We start from the raw sequence: 17,949 nt of genomic DNA, 5'->3' as shown, positions 1-17,949 counted from the left end.
TGTAGAGCATTTTGGAAGGAAGCAGAGCTCCTGGCTTGTGATGTAATGTACGCACAGGCACTAACTAGAACCATACAGATAGCTGTATCCTCTGAGCTTTGAGAAAGTACAGAGAAGCAGTCTGTGAAACCTGTGAACTTAGTTTAAATACAAAGGTACTTTTTTAAAAAATCATGGAAAATGGAATAAAAAGTTAAATTTATTTGGATGCAAAACATTTTGGAACCCATGCTTGGTTTTTTTCATAACATTTTCCCCAAATGGTTTGAAGACCCCTTTTAAAGTTCTAATCCCTGGGCGAATCCAACAGAAACTAGCACATCAAGACCCATTTCTGTTACCAACCTCCCACTCACTGGCTCGCTTGCAAAGGGAAATTGACAAGAGGTCAATGTGCAACCCAGGCAAGGTTTATTGGGAGCTTATTTTCAAACACAACAGTGGGCCGGCACTGTGGCTCACTTGGTTACTTTTCCACCTGTGGCACTGGCATCCCATATGGGCGCCTGGTTCTAGTCCCGGCTGCTCCTCTTCCAGTCCAGCTCTCTGCTGTGGCCCAGGAGGGCAGTGGAGGATGGCCCAGGTGCTTGGGCCCATGCACCCGCATGGGAGGCCAGGAGGAAGCACCTGGCTCCTGGCTTCAGATTGGCGTAGTTCCAGCCATAGCAGCCATTTGGGGGGTGAACCAACGGAAGAAAGATCTTTCTCTCTGTCTCTCTCTCACACTGTCTAACTCTGTCAAATAATAAAATTAAACACACACACACACACACACACACAATGGTGACAGTGCAACTGACTCACTAACTGGACCTGGGGCTAGGGAGGTGTGGCAGCTCCCTCTCTGCACACGGCACTCCAATTTGCACCCAGCTTGGTGCTCTGCACAGGCACTGCTGGGTTTTTACACACAACACAGTCAAAATGGCAGGATTGTTCACTACTTCCACCCCCAAAAAGGTCACCTGTCAGTCACAGTGGGCTGTTCTGGGCATGTGCATGGGTTGGCAAAATCCATAATAGGAACTAGTGAGTCTTTTTTCAGTTAGGGTCTGGATGCTTCTTTCTCTTGATGGGTTCAGAGCTGGAGATGGGTGCATGTCAGGTCTGGCAGGGTTAGAGTGAGTGAGTCCTGATTCCAGCCCGTGTCACCATCAGACACTGAGCAAGTAGAAGGAAGGGACAGGACGAGGGGACGATGTTGGGCTATAACATGTTTATGGGGTCTATGTTTAAATGTTCAGTGTGCTCATCATGGTTCATTCCAAAGTGTGAGTCCAGGTTTTCTCGTTTATTCCTACGGCTGCATTTCAAAGTCAGAAATTAAAGAATCCTACAGCAAGTGCTTTGTAGAAACTCTGCTGAGTTCAGAAACAGGCTTTCCTTCACCAAAAAGAAGAGGGGAGACAGGCAACTGTTGTCCTACCACCCCCTGACTCCTTGGCCACCACCGCTTTGGCCTCCGTGAACACATGTAGGTGTCTGAGCCAGTTCCCAGGTAGGCCAAAGTCTCTATCAGGAGCTTGGAATTGAGGCTTTGAGATTCTACTCAGTTTCTTTGTGTAAATGGAACTAAGGTTAGATCAAGTCAGGCGCCATGGAGTAGGCCACAGGTAGGAGATAGAAGAGTGGCATGAGGGTAATTTCTTGGACAAAGAAATAAGTGTTTGCCCATATCTCAGGAGAGGAAAGAACGTGAGGAAACGGTTGTTATTCCTCCCAGCCTTGCAACTCTGGCTCCCACTCCTTGTGAGGACAAGGGCGGGTGGGTCACTTGGGGTCTCTGAACTACTCGTGGAACTCTACTCCCCCTTTATTGCTTACTCAGACTCAGGCACTCAGACATGGAATGTAGGCTTCCTGACTGGTGTCCTCATGGCTAGGCCAAATGCCTGCTCCCACATATGTATCTTTTTACTAAATCATCTGACAGAGAGAGTCCTCATCAGATTTCACCTGTAAGTACTTCAGCATGTGTCTCCCAAGACAAAGACATTTTCATGTACAACTATAACAGTATCTCCCCAAGATATCTAACATCAGTACATTCACTAATGTTATCTAATATATAATCCATAATTTTCCCAACAACAACCTTTAAAGTTGTTTCTTGTTGTATAGTTGAGCTAAGATCTAATCAGGAATCACCCACTGCATTTGGTTTTCATGTCTTTTCTAATCTAGTCTCATGTAGAACTACTATTTCATTCCTTGCTTTATCTTACTCGATTGTTTATTGACATCAGAGGCAGTGAGACAGAGACAGACAGATACACAAAGGGAAAGAGAGCTCCCATCCCAAATGCCTGCCTCAGCTGGGCTAGGCTGAAGCTAGGAACTGGGATTTCAGGTCCGGTCTCCAAAGTGGATGACAAGAATCCAGCTACTTGAGCCATCATCACTGCCTTCCAGGATGCAAATTAGCAAGAAGCTGGAAGTGAAGGAACAAACCCAAATACTCTAATGAGGAGCACGGGTGTCCTAAACAGTGACTTGACTACTGGCCAAACATCCTCCCCTATCTTCCAAGATTTTTTTTGTTTTTTTTTTTTTGTTGTTCTGACTTACAGAGAGAGAGAAAGAGAAACACGCTCATCTACTGGTTCACTTCTCAAATGCTCACAAAGGATGAGGATGGCCTGAACTGAAGCTAGGAGCCAGAAGATCAATCCAGATGGCAGGAATCCAATTACTTGCACCGTCATTGCTGACTTCCAGCATCTGGATTAACAAGAAACCTGGAGTCAGAAGCCAAAGTCAGAAATCAAACTTAGTATTCTGATAGGGAATGTTGGAGTCTTAACTGCTAGGCCAAACACATGCCCCTAATGAAACAATGTGATGGACTGTTATATTTATTAGTTTATGTTTATATTCAACTTTAAGTGTAAGTGTTTTTGTTTTGTTTTGTTGTTATTTTATGTACTGTTGGTTTCTTATAGGAATCTGAAACTTTGGCTTCTCTGGAAGAGTAGGCCATAATGGTATACAAATAAATAATAGAAACAAACAGGGGTGGGCATTTGGAGCATTGGTTAAGATGCCCACATCCCATATTAGAGTGTCTGGGTTCCAGTCCCAGCTCTACTATTGATTCCAGCTTCCTGCTAATGTACACGCTGGGAGGCAGCAGGTGATGAATCAAGTGATTGTGTCCCTGTCATCCATGTGGAAGAATAGGATGGAGTTCCTGGCTTCTGACTTTGACCTGGCCCAGCCCTGGTCTTTGGAGGCATTTGGAGAGTGAACCAGCAGATGTGAGCTCACGCTCTCTCTCTCAAATAAATAAATAACTTTTTTTAAAAAAGCAAACACATGTGCATCAAACATCTATGCATATATTGTGGCTATTAATACCTCAAAGGACTGTTGGAGCAAATCAGAGATCTGAGCTAATTTTACAGGGAAAATAAGCCTAAGGGAGAGAGTATCTTGAAATGTCAGCAGGAAAGGGGTGAAAACAGGATTCATGATGGAACAAGGACATAGTCAGCCATTCTCTATCATTGCCCAAAAGACATAAACATCTGAATGTATTCCTTGCCTTTGAATCTCAATGTCTCACAACTTATTGCTTTCATACCCCACCCCTCACAGTCACCTGAAAGACCAGTTGCTTGAAACACTTGAAAGACCAGTTCCAGGAATTCCCCTCTGCCTGCTGCCCCCAACCCCATCCCCATCCCTAGGCCTCCTAAAATATAAAAAGGGCTGGCCCCTGGGAGTCGGGGCCTTCTGCCCCTTGTTCCATCAGTGTGCATGCGGGCGGTTGGTCACCTACCTCTGCGAATTTATTTTCTCTGAATAAATTCGGTCTCGCTGTAAATTCATACACTGCCTCCTCTCTATTCTGCACCTCTTTTCCTAACATTTTGGTGCCATGTGTGAAGAGGCACCAATATGCAACTCTTTTCCTAACAATTCAAAGTCACATTTTTCCTAAATCCAAAGTTTGTGCTTTAAAACACCATGATCTACTACAAGAAATCATAAAAATGCTTAATAAGAGTTTCAGAGATTTCAGTGAGCCTATAGAAAAACTACTCACAATATATTTATAATAGATAAATATGAGAGAGCTTCAAAAAGTTCATGGGAAATGCAAATTATGAAAAAAATTGGAGCTGACATTGTGGTGTAGTGGGTTAAGCCACTGCTTGCAACATCGACATCCGACATCCCACTGCTCCACTCCCCATCCAGCTCCCTGCTAATGCACCTAGGAAAGCAGTGGAAGATGGTCCAAGTACTTGGGTCTCTGCTACCCACATGGGAGACCCAGATGGAGTTCCAGTGTCCTGGTTTTGGCCTGGCCATTGCAGCTATTTGGTAAGTAAACCAGTGGGTGGAAGATCTCTCCCTCTTGCTTTCCCTTCTTTCTCTGTAAATCTGCCTTTCAAATAAATAAATAAAACTTCTTTAAAAAAGAAAAGAAAAAATGATGCATGGCTTTCAAATTTTTTGCACCAAATAAACTTATCATTTAATTATAAACTTAGCATTTAATAAACTTATCATTTGATTATATTTTTCATAAACTTTTTGAAGTATTTGAAGTATTATCCTATGTATATGTACAGATTTTTTTTCATATGCATAAGGAAGAACGTGCAAGTCGACTTGAATTTATTTATTCAGGAGAGTGCATGACTGAATGTACTGGCACTGATGGCCAACCCTGATGCCAAGGCTCTGCAGGGTGCCGTCTATTCTAGTCTCTAAATAACCTATCTGTTGAGAAAGATTTCACCCCTAGAAAGAATCAAGGTGTTCAAGTCAGCCCCCAGCGCTCAGCATCGCTTCAATTCCCCCGATTTTGGTGAAGTAGGGAAGAGCTGTGAGGCCTTCACCAGCGTCCAAGACAGAAGTGAACAGGCATGGCTCACGCTCACAAAAGCTGCCTTTGAAGAGCAGAGTCAGGTGGTTGCAAAAACACACAGATGAGACAGCACTTATTTTCAAGGCACTGAAGTCCACAGAAGCTAGGTGTGGCCCTTTCTGGGTAATTGTTTTAGGGGAGAAGAGGTGCCAATGATGGGTTCAAAACTCAAAGGAACTTAACAGCATCAAAGTCGAAGGTTGCAGGAGTCCAGATGATCTCTGCCCTGGCCCAGCTTGGTAGCACCTGCCAGTAACTCTGGCTGGGGGCTGGTTGAGCTTCATTTTTCACTTGCAAAGACTTCCAACTCGTACATTTATCACCCTTAACCCTCATAACAATCCCATGTGGAAGCTGGTGACATTTTTCTGAATCGAAATCAACCAAACTACATTTCTAATACCTGAAGTAACTTATTAAAGGGCAAATACACTTGGCCCTCTATATCTGTGGATTATACAGCCATAGAGTCAGCCATACACAGATGGAAAATATTCTAAAGAGAAATTGTGTCTGGGCCAGCGCTGTGGTGTAGTGGGTAAAGTCGCCTCCTGCAGTGCCAGCATTTCATGTGGGCACTGGTTTGAGTCCCAGCTGCTCCACTTTCTGATCCAGCTCTCTGCTATGGCCTGGGAAAGCAGTAGAAGATGTTCCAGGTCCTTGGGGCCCTGCATTCACATGGGAGACCCAGAAGAAGCTCCTGGCTCCTGGCTTCAGATTGGCACTGCTCCAGCCATTGTAGCCATCTGGGAAGTGAACCAGCGGATGGAAGACTTTCTCTCTCTCTCTCTCTCTCTCTCTCTCTCTCTCTCTCTCTGCCTCTGCCTCTCTGCAACTGTGCCTTTCAAATAAATAAATAAATCTTTAAAAAGAGAGAGAGAGAGAAATTGTGTCTATTGAACATGGGCAGACTTCTGTCATTATTTGCTAAACAACACAATATAACAACTATTTCCACAGCCTTTACATGGTGTTAAGAACTATAAGTCATTTAGGGCTGATTTAAAGCATCCAGGAGGATGTGTGTAGGATATATACAAATACCACACCAGTGTATGGAAGAGAGTTGAGTATCCACAGGTTTTATCTGTTGGGGGTCCTGGAACCCCTAGATACTGGTATCCTCTAGATACCGAGGGACAACTGTACATAGTAAGTGGCAGAAAGATATGAACTGAAGTCCTCTGTTGTCAAACTGCTTTTCACCATATTATGCCATTGAACATATTATCTATTCATGAACTCTCTATATTTTTTTAAAGATTTATTTATTTACCTTATTTGAGAGGTAGAGTTACAGACAGAGACAGGAAGAGACAGAGAGAGAGGTCTTCCATCTGCTGGTTCACTCCCCAAATAGCCGCAACAGCCAGAGCTGGGCCGATCCAAAGCCTGAAGCCAGGATCTTCTGGGTCTCACACGTGGGTGCAGGGGCCCAAGCACTTGGCCATCTTCTACTACTTTCCCAGGACATAGCAGAGAGCTGGATCAGAAGAGGAGCAGCTGAGACTTGAACTGGTGCCCATATGGGATGCTGGCACTACAGGCGGAGGATTAGTGCACCACATCACAGTGCTGGCCCCTTTCTTCTTCTTATTATTATTTTTAAAGATGTATTTATTTATTTATTTATTTGGAAGTCAGAGTTACAGAGAGAGAGCAGAGGCAGAGAGAGAGGTCCTCATCTGCTGGTTCACTCCCCAACTGGTCACAACAGCCGGAGCTGTGCCAATCTGAAGCCAGGAGCCAGGAACTTCTTCTGGGTCTCCCACGTGAGTGCAGGAGCCCAAGGACTTGGCCATCCTCTGCTGCTTTCCCAGGCCATAGCAGAGAGCGGGATCGGAAGTGGAGCTGCCGGGTCTTGAACCCATGTCCACATGGGATGCCAGCACTGCAGGTGGCGGCTTAGCCTACTATGCCACAGTGCCAGCCCTATCACCAACTCTTGAACAAAAATGTTTTTGTTTATCAAAGAAGTGGATTGTAGTGTGTGTTTTCTTCCCTGCTTCTCAGTTAACATGAAAGGAACAAGGAGAACTGTATTGAACACTAGCCCACGTGAAGCGCTTTCAGACATGTGAAGTCTTCATCCCCGAGTTTTACTTATGGACACTGATGCTCAGAGGTGCACTGGTCACCACTCACAGCCGTGTGATGACTAGCAGGCTCGCAACAGGGGTTCTTAGGAGAATGCTGGTGTTCTTTCCACTCAAATTCCTTTTTTCCTAGAGAAGGATTGGATTATCCGACCGTAATTCATACTTAATTAATTCCATAATTCGGGATCATAACACGTAGAGGCCTCCACCCAGATGGAGAAGGGAGGGCTCATGAGAAACTAACCAGCCTCAAGTCAGCAGTTTCTTTAATACTCATCAGCAACAGTGGACTTTTTTTTCTTTTTCTTTTTTCTTTTTTTGACAGGCAGAGTTAGACAGTGAGAGAGAGAGAGACAGAGAGAAAGATCCTCCCTTTTCCGTTGGTTCACCCCCCAAATAGCCGATATGGCTGGTACATGGCAGCCTGCGCGCTGCGCCGATCTGAAGCCAAGAGCCAGGTGCTTCCTCCTGGTCTCCCATGCAGGTATAGGGCCCAAGGACCTGGGCCATCCTCCACTGCCCTCCCAGGCCACAGCAGAGAGCTGGACTGGAAAAGGAGCCACCGGGACAGAATCCGGCGCCCCGACCAGGACTAGAGCCCAGGGTGCCGGCGCTGCAGGCGGAGGATTAGCCTAGTGAGCCGCAGCGCCAGCCAACAATGGAGTAAGAGTAAGCATTCAGGAAAATCATCTCATTTATACATTATTATTAAGGGTCCTGAATATAACAAAGTTTACACTGGGGGCAGGCATTTGGCACAACTGTTAAGATGTCACTTAGGACAACCGCATCATCTCAGAGTGCGAGGTTTAAGCTCCAGCTCTACTTCAGTTCCCTGCTAACTTACATCCTGGGAGGCAGCAGAGGATGGCTCAAGTACTTGGATCCCTGCCACCCAGGTGGAAGAATCAGATTGAGTTCCAGGCTCCTGGCTTCAGCCTGGCCTATCTCCGGGTGTTACAGGCATTTGGAGAACGAAATCAACAGATGGAAGATCTTTCTCTATCTCTACCATCTCTGTCTCTGTTTGTCTTTTAAATAAAATTTTCTTTTAAAGTTTACATTGTATAGAACTAATAGCAAAATGTACTTTGGATAAAGAGGTATTCTTTTTTTTTTTTTTTCATGACCTGTTGCATCTCCTAAATCCTTTCCAAAATATTTGTATAATTCCATGGCCGTCAAGTCAATTTCTTCTTGATAGCAGGATTAGTTTCCAAGTCAAAGCACCAGCATTTAAAATACGTGAAAAGTTTTTATAAACAGGTAAGGGAAGCATGCATGTTTAGGAATAAATATATCTGGTTCTACTCTTCCTTTGCTTTCATCATGGCCCATAAATGATATTCTCTGGATACTGAAGAGATGGAAAAAGACCATTACTACTTTCTTTTTTACTTTTTTAAAGTTTTTAATGACTGGAACAAAAAATATCTAAAACCGCAGCTTCTGGAAGAACCACTTGTTCTTGCTGGTCTTGTACCTCTCTTCGAACTTGACCTTAGCCTCTCACCGGGCCTTGCGTTTAAGAGCGGGATCCCTGAACACATCCTTGTTGACCTCGGTTTTGTCCAAGGGAATATCCACAGAGTACCTGGTGGGCATGAGGTGATTGTAGTTATAAACTTTCACAAAAGACTCGCTCTTCTACCACTTCGCGATTTTCTTCTTGCCCATGGTGGCTGTTACTTTCCAGTGTAGAGGTCAATTCCAGCCACCAGAGCGTGGCTGTAGGGGCGGTCCGAGGTGCCATCATCAATGTTCTTCATGATGACAGCTTTGCATCCCGAGTAGCATCTGGCCAGGATCAGCACCACTGTCCCGGGTTTCATGAGCTTGCCCATTTTGACGACAACCACTCGGGTCTACCCCATTACTACTTTCTATTGTAGGGCTCCAAACAGATTTATTTCATCCTTTATACACAAACTTTTAATTAAGATACAAGCATGCATGCAGAAAAGTTCACCAATCATAAAATGAACAGCAGGATGGATCAGCATATATTGAACACATACAGCCAACACCCAGATCAGGAAACAGAACTTCACGTGGTTCTCCTTCAGGTCTCTACCAAAGGTCGTGAATATCATGGCTATTTATTTATTCTATTTGTGTGTGTGTGTTTGAGAGGCAGAGAAACACACATAAAAACAGAGACAGGAAGAGGTCTCCTCTGCTGGTTCACTCTCCAAATGCCTGCAACGGACAGGGCCAGGCCAAAACCAGAAGCCGAGAACTCAATGTAGTCTCCCACGTGGTGTTAGGGGTCCATCACCTGCTTCCCTCAAGGCTCTGCATTAGCAGCTAGCTGGAACTGAAGTAGCACATTGACAGTAGGGACTCCATTTTGGAGAACCTGAGACTCCATTCTGGGAAGGTACCCCCCCCACCATGAGACTCAGGTCTGAAACTGTGATCTAAAATAGTCGGACAATAGCAGTCCACTGCATCACACTTGGCAAAGCATAGAAACCCCCTAGCATGATTCCTCAAGCTTGGAAGTGGATAGGCTGCACGTGGGTTAATAACAAAAATGTAATTTGTCTATGTCCTACATGTGACTAAAACCAATACCTGGATTAATGTCAAGATTAAAATTGAAATTGTTAAGATGTAACTGGTATTGTCAAGATTATAATTAATACTAGTTTCTTTTCTTTTCTTTTCTTTTCTTTTTTTTTTTTTTTTTTTGAAAGGCAGAGTGGACAGTGAGAGAGAGAGACAGACAGAAAGGTCTTCCTTTGGTGTTGGTTCACCCTCCAATGGCCGCTGTGGCCGGCGCGCTACAGCCGGTGCATCGCGCTGATCCAAAGCCAGGAGCCAGGTGCTTCTCCTGGTCTCCCATGGGGTGCAGGGCCCAAGCACCTGGGCCATCCTCCACTGCACTCCCGGGCCACAGCAGAGAGCTGGCCTGGAAGAGGGGCAACCGGGACAGAATCCGGCGCCCCGACCGGGACTAGAACCTGGTGTGCTGGCGCCGCAGGCGGAGGATTAGCCTAGTGAGCCATGGCACCGGCTCAATACTAGTTTCATATAGGTTTTCGGTCATCTTGACCCCAGTAACCATGTATTCTCCCTAATTCTAGCAACCATGTATTCCCCTCCTGATTTTGTGGTTTTTGCCTTAATAAACCCTGTTGCTTTGGGCTTCAAGGTCGAGAGTTCTTTAGGGCATGAGCCCACTCTCCACCGCCAGCAATAAAGGGCCATCAAATTTTATCAATATGTGGTGCTCCTTTGTTTACACTCGCTCAGGTACAACAGAACTATGAGCCAGAGCCAAGAATTGAACCCAGGCACTCCGATATGGGACACAGGCTTTTTAACTGCCTTCTTAACTGCTAGGGCAAACACCCACCTCTGTCTTTCCTTTCAATGCAATAGATTAAGTTTGCCTGCTTTTGAATTTTGTATGAACAGAACCACAAAGTTCTATGTGTGCAATCTGTTGGAAATACACCTCACATGGGGATTGTGAAGTCATTAAATAGTAGTATATCCATGCCCCTCATTTTCCAGATTTGCTGTATGACACTACACTCCCCTTGGAAGACTATGAGCATTCCACTTGCTTTACATCTTTACCCACTTGGTATGATCCATCATTTTCAAGAAGTGTAGCCATTCTGCTGCATGTGGGGTAGTATCTCATTGTGGTTTTCTCTGGCATTTCTCTGGTGAGTGATGAAGCTGAACTTCTTTCCTTATGTCTGGTGGGCATTTGGATAATTTTTTCTGTGCGTTCAATGATATTCAACATCTTGTCCCTGCATAGTTTCATCTCACTCTCATGCTCTGTCTTAGTCCATTTTCTGTTACTGTAACAAACTGCCTGAGGCCGGGTAGCTTTTAGAGAAAAGAGGTGTAATTGGATCACAGTTCTGGAGGTTCAAGGGCATGGCCAGCATCATCTGAGGACTTTGTGATGGGTGGCATCGCAATGGCTGGAGCACATGTGAGAGGGAGCGTTCCCGTGGAGAGACAGGAAGCCAGAGAGCGTAGAAGGGAAAGTCTTGTGACCTCTCACTAGGTCCTGCCTTTTAAAGGTCCACACCACCCGTCAACATCATCACACTGAGGACCAGGCTCTCAGTATATGAACCTGAGGGGGAAACATGCAAACCAAATCCAAACCATAGCACACTCTATTTAGATAACTAATCTTTGTCCATGGCTTCAGTGTTCTGCCATGTCATGCTCACTTACTCATACATTTACTGAGCTCCTTAATATAATCCTAGACACTGAATACACAATGGGGAACCAAAACAGACTTGGAATGTGTGAAGCACCCTTAACACTCGACAAGAAGAAAATGAACAACCTAGCTTAAAAATGGCCAAAAAAAGGGCCAACATTATGGTGCCGTGGGTTAAGCAGCCACCTGCGACGGCATCCCATATCGGAGTGCTGGCTCAAGTCCTAGCTGCTCTACATCTGATCCAATTTCCTGCTCATGTGCCTGGGAAAGCAGCAGAGGATGGCCCAAGTACTTGGGCCCCTGCACCCATGTGGGAGACCCACATGGAGTTCTGGTTTTGGCGTGGCCCAGCCCCAGCCATTGTGGCCACTTAGCGTATGAAAGGAAGATCTCTTCCTTTCTCTCTTTCTCCCTCTCTCTCTCTGTCACTCCACCTTTCAAATAAATAAACTTTTTTTTAAATGAGCCAACCCATGAAAAGACATGGAGGACTTAAATGCCTGTTACTAAGTGGCAGAGCCAATCTAAAAAGCCTAGGTACTCTGTGATGCTAAAAATATGATGTTATGGTAAAGGGGAAATGGTGGCGATATTATAAGACCTGTGGTGCCAGGGCCTAGCGGGAAGGAAGGGGTGAGTAGGTGAATCATTTCACAGGTAGTTTTAAGGCTGTGAAGTTATTCTATATGATACTCTCATGGAGAACGCATGTCAGTGCACATTTGTCCAGACTGACATGTGCAAAGCAAAGAGCAAATCCTAATGTGCTTTATCACTTTGGGTGATGATGATGTGTCAGTGAAGGTTCATTAGCAGAACAATGTACCACCCTGGTGAAGGAGGTTGTGTGCGTGTGTGCTGGGGAAAGGGGTATGAGAGAATTCCTGTATAGAAGATCTGTGACTTAAGAGGGGTTCAACTTAATTTTTCAACTTTATGATGGTGTGAAAGTGATATGCTTTGGTAGAAAATGTATTTGGAATTGAAATTTTAAAAAGATTGTTTATTTTCACTTTACTTGTGTCGCTCCCCCTCTTCGTGGAGGAACGACACAGGACCCTGCGCTGTTCTTTTGTCTGCTCGGCCCTCCCCGGGGTTTGCTGCTGGTTCTTCCCGGGTTGGCTACCGTCCCTTCCACCTCCGTGGAAGGGCGGTTCCCCCTAGCCACGTTCCCCACTTCTGCGGGGGAGCGGCACACCGCTGGCCAGCTCTCTCGGGGGCTGCTCAGGTGTTCCTTCAGATAGATGTTCCTGGTGCATGTTGTTTCTCTCCTCCTTTATAGTCCTCTTCCACCAATCCCAACTCTGCTACCCACACGCCGAGTACGCTGCTCTCCTCCAATCAGGAGCAGGTCCTACAGTTTATTGGTGGAACTGGAGGCAGCTGTGTAGAAGCTGTTTCTCCCTTCTCAGCGCCATATTGTGGGAGAGCAGATGCATAGAATAAGTCTTAATTCCAGTAACTTAGTCTAGTCCGAGTTGCTCCCAGTTGCTCCCCACAACTTGAAAGGCAGAGAAGGAGAGAGAGAGAGAGGGAGAGAACGAGAGAGAGAGAGAGAGAGAGAGAGAGAACTTCTGTTTACTGGCCTACTCCCTAAATGCCTGCAACAGGGCTGGGATAAGCCAAAGGAGCCTGAAACCCAATCCTGGTCTCCCACTTGAGAGGCAGGGACCCAGGTACTGAGCCATCAGCTGCTGCCTCCCAGGGTGCACATTAGCAGGAATTAGAAGTGGAGCCTGGGAGCTGGCGCCATGGTGCAGTAGGTTAATCCTCTGCCTGCGGCACCGGCATCCCATATGAGTGCTGGTTCTAGTCCCGGCTGCTCCTCTTCCAATCTAGCTCTCTGCTGTGGCCTGGGAAAGCAGTAGAAGATGGCCCAAGTGCTTGGGCCCCTGCACCAGCATGGGAGACCAGGAAAAAGCACCTGGCTCCTGGCTTCAGATTGGCACAGCTCTGGCTGTTGCAGCCATTTCAGGAGTGAACCAACAGAAGGAAGACCTTTCTCACTGTCTGTAACTCTACCTCTCAAATAAATAAATAAAATCTTAAAAAAAAAAAAAAAAAGTGGAGCCTGGACTCAAACTAAGCACTCTGTTATGGGATGTGGGTGTCCCAAATGACATCTTAACCATTGAGCCAAACATTTGCCCCAGAATTGAATTTTTCTCTTTCCTGGATTTGTGCTGTGTGGTCTGACCACAGCAGTGAGTGCAGCTCCCATCCGACCCCATGGTCAGGAGGGAAACTATGCACGCTCTGCCATGCGCTGTGCTGCGAAGCTGGGATATGCGGCAGGTTAGGTGGAGTCAATGCATTTTAACTTACAATATTTTCATCTTACGATGGGCTTATTGGGGTGTAGCCCCGTTCACAGAAGGCAAGGTTTAGCTGCACTTTCTGCTCATCTTTTCTGTGAACCTAACACTGCCCTGAAATATAAAGTCTATTTGATTGGGGGAGGGGGAGACAAGTGACGGATACAGATGTCAGTCATCAAACAAGGATAAAAATAAATGTAAAACTACAACTGAGAATTGCTCTAAGTGCTGCAGAGGTGAGGCAGTAGTGCTGCGAGGATTTTTATGGTTAGAAGGGTCAGGAAAGACGCCCTTGAAGAAGTTGGTCTGGAACCTAAAGGAAAGGCAGGGAGTTGCTAGGGGAGATGGAGAAGAGCCTGGGCAGGTGGAGCAGCAGGTGCAGAGGCACTCAAGAGCATGGCCTCACTGGGGAAGCAGGAAGCCTGGGTGGCCCAAGGCCCGAGTGTGTGTGTGATTTCTGTCACCTCAGCTTTGACCTTTCCCCTAGGCTCCAGACGCTCACCCCAACCACCCACCTGACCTTTGCATTCTGGACATCTCCTGGGCCCCTGACCCTTCACACCACCTTCCTCTGCCAGGTCCAGTCTTTACGCTTGTCCTAGTGCACTGATTGCACCATCCCTCCCCCACCTCGACAAGGAACGACGTCTTCTGCCTCCTGACACTCCTCAAAGGCAGTTTCTTTTCTCTACCTCTAGGGCCACCACTGTGGTCTGAACCACCATTCATTCTCTCTCCCTCTCTCTCTCTCTCTCTGTCTCACTTTACTTTTTTAATTTTTACTTTTTCATTTGAAAAGCAAGGAAATAGAGATGGACGAATGGGTGAATGGATAAAATGGATAAATACATAGACAGATGATAGATACATGGATGGATGGATGGATGGATAGGTAGATAATAGGGGCTCTTGTTTGCTGATTCACTCCCCGGATGCCTCTGGTGGTTAGTTCTGGGCAGGCCGAAATTGGGAGCCAGGAACTCAATCCAGTTCTCCCATGTGGGTGGCAGGAACCCAATTACTTGAACCACCACTGCCTCCCAGGGTCTGCATTCGTAGGAAGCTGGAGTGAGGAGCCAGAGAGGTACTGAACCCAGACACTCCAATGTGGGGTGTGGGCATCTTAACCACCAGGCCAAATACCAGCCCCTCAACACCACGGTCTCTTCTAAATATTTCTTTACCACCATCCTGACTGTTCTCCCACACAGACCTCTTGTCCTTCTCAGGGCACTTTCTGTGAGGGGATCAGAAAGATTTTTTAAAAACCGAACACTGGGGACCAGCACTGTGGCATGGCAGGTAAAGCCAGGATCCCATATGGGGGCGGGTTTGAGACCCTGATGCTTGACTTTTTTTTTTTTTAAGATTTATTTATTTATTTGAAAGTCATACTTACACAGAGAAGGAAAGGCAGAGAGAGAGAGAGGTCTTCCATCCACTGGTTCACTCTCCAATTGGCTGCAACGGCCAGAGCTGTGCATATCCAAAGCCAGGAGCCAGGAGCTTCCTCCAGGTCTCCCACGTAGATGCAGAGGCCCAAGGACTTGGGGCATTCTCCACTGCTTTCCCAGGCCATAGCAGAGACTGGATCAGAAGTGGAGTAGCTGGGACTTGAACTGGTACCCATATGGGATGCCGGCATTGCAGGCAGCGGCTTTACCCACTATGCCACAGTGCTGGCCCCACTGCTTCACTTTTGATCCAGCTCCCTACTAATGTTTCTGGGAAAGCAGTGGAGGGTGGCTCAAGTACTTGGGCCCCTATATCCACGTAGGAGACCCGGAATAAGCACCTGGTTCCTGGCTTCAGTCTGGCCCAGCCCTGGGAGTGAGCCAGCAGATGAAAGCGCTCTCCAGTGCTCGCTCGTGCTCTTTCTCTCTCTCCCTTCCTCCCTCCCTCCCTCCTTTCCTCCCTCCCTCCCCTCTCCCACTCTCCATTCACGTCCCTGAAAGCACCATGCCTCCTGCTACCTTTGCACACGTTCCCTTCTCCTAGGATGGTTCCCCTCTTTCTGCCTCATGAGCACCTGCGCTTTTTTCAAACCTCAGCTCAAACATCCTCCCCAGGGAAAGCTTTTCTTAAACTCCAGACGAGGTCAAGTCCCAGAATCTGCCCTTCCCACCGAAATTCCCCTTCTTCTGTTACACTTAGCACATTTGTTTCTATGATTCTGACGAACATTCCTCTCGAGAGGCAGGAACACCCATGAGTGTGGGAAATGTTTCTATTTTTATAACCTCAGTTCCTAGCATAGTCCTAGACGGTAGGCATACGACTGACACATTTTGCACCAACAGTGAGTGCTCTCATTGCTATCCTCTATTACCTTTTTATTTTATAGGGTTTTTTTTTTTAAAGATTTACCTATTCATTTGACAGGCAGAGTTATAGAAGCAGAGTCAGAGAGAAAGAGACAGACAGACAGACAGAGGTCTTCCACCTGTTAGTTCACTCCCCAAATGGCAGCAATGGCCGCAGCTGGGCTGATCCAAAGCCAGGAGCCAAGAGCTTCCTCCAGGTCTTCCAGCCGGGTGCAGGGGTCCAAATACTTGGGCCATCTTCCACTGCCTTCCCAGGCCATAGCGGAGAGCTGGATCGGAAGAGGAGCAGCCCATATAGGATGCCCATATAGGATGCCGGCACCGCAGGCAACGGGTTTATCCAACACACCACAGCGCCGGCCCCCTCTCAATTACCTTCTTAGTTTTGGAATGTTCCATCTCATGACAGAATGCCTGGTATGAAGGAGGGTGACACCTGCCTTTGCAGTGTCACCTCCTGACACTTACCACAGGTGCACGTTCCCTAAAATGATGTCTTTCGGTTCACCATGACATTTTATATTCCTACTATTAAAGTCATTCCTGTTAGGGAAATCCCAGCTCTGGGAACTGTGCTCTCCAGCAGCCACTGGCCTCGTGTGGCCGCTGAGCGTGTGGAATGTGGCTGGTCCAACAGCAGGTGCTTAGCCTAGCAGTTAAGATGCCCCTTTTCCATTCTGAAGTAGCTGGGTTTGATTCTCAGCTCTGGCTCCTGACTCCAGCCACCTGCCAGTGCAGATCCTGAGACACAGCAGTGATGGTTCAAGCAAGTGGCTCCCTGCCACACACATGGAAGACCTGGATTGAGTGCCTGGATCCCGGTTTCAGCCCAGTACTGGCCCTTGTGGGCATTTGGTGAATGAACCAGTAGAAAAGTTCTCTCTCTCTCTCTCTCTCTCTCTCTCTCTCTCTCTCCATGTCTCTTCTGTTTCTCTCTCTCACCCTCTCAAAAAAATACTGGTAATGATAACAATTTTGTGGGGCTGGCGCTGTGGCACAGTGAGTTAAAGCCCTGGCCTGAGGTGCCGGCATTCCACATGGGCACCGGTTTGAGTCCCAGCTGCTCCTCTTCCAATCCAGCTCTGCTATGGCCTGGGACAGCGGTAGAAGATGGCCCAGATCCTTGGGCCCCTGCACCCCTGTGGGAGACCTGGATGAAGCTCCTGGCTCCTGGCTTCAGATTGGCACAGCTCCAGCCATTATGGCCATCTGGGGAGTAAACCAGTGGGTAGAAGACCTCTCTTTCTGTCTCTACCTCTCTCTGTAACTCTGTCTTTCTAATAAATAAAATAAATCTTTTAAAAAAACTATTAATTTTTTAAAAAATTTTTAAAAAGAAATTTTGCTGCTCCAAATTGAAGTAAGCTGTCTGTGTAAACACCCCAGATTTTGAAGACTTATTATGAAAAAAAGAAATGTGGGGCTGGCGCTGTGGCATAGTAGGCTAAGCCTCCACCTGCGGCACTGGCATCACATATAGGTGCCAGTTCATGTCCCGGCTGCTCCTTTTCCAATCCAGCTCCCTGCTGATGGCCTAGGAAAGCAGCAGAAAATGGCTCAAGTGCTTGGATCCCTGCACCCATGTGGGGGACCTGGAGGAAGCTCCTGGATCCTGGCTTTGGATCGGCCCAGCTTTGGCCATTGTAGCCATTTGGAGAGTGAACCAGTGGATGGAAGACCTCTCTCTGTCTATAACTCTGCCTCTCAGATAAATGAGTATATATTTAAAAAAAAAAGAATGCGAGGTAACTTGTTAATTTTTGTTGCTTACATGTTGAAAGATGGATATATTGGATTTAATAAAATATACTTGCTAAAATGAATTTAATGTGTTTCTTTTTACTTTTTTAAAATAATTTTAAATATCATATGTAATTCACATATTTCTATTGGACAGCACTTCTCTAGCATATAAACTAAAATCTATTGCATCATTAATGTTCTTCAAGCAGTAAGCATGGATTTCAAAAATAAAATACAGGGGCCGGCATTGTGGTACAGTGGGCAAAGCTGCCACCCGCAGTGCGGCATCCCATATGGGTGCCAGTTCATGCCCCAGTCCCAGCTGCTCTGTTTCCAATCCAATCCCTGCTAATGTGCCAGGGAAAAGCAGCAGAGGATGGTC

General features: G+C 46.5%; 1 pseudogene; it reads right to left on the bottom strand.

Moving 5' to 3' along the window:
• Positions 1–8,408: 8,408 nt before the first annotated feature.
• On the bottom strand, positions 8,409–8,878 carry LOC100355699 (large ribosomal subunit protein eL27-like; annotated as a pseudogene).
• Positions 8,879–17,949: the final 9,071 nt, after the last annotated feature.

This window comes from Oryctolagus cuniculus, chromosome 10 (assembly GCF_964237555.1).
Source record: "Oryctolagus cuniculus chromosome 10, mOryCun1.1, whole genome shotgun sequence".
Taxonomy (NCBI): domain Eukaryota; kingdom Metazoa; phylum Chordata; class Mammalia; order Lagomorpha; family Leporidae; genus Oryctolagus; species Oryctolagus cuniculus.
This window is presented reverse-complemented; position numbering and strand designations above follow the sequence as displayed.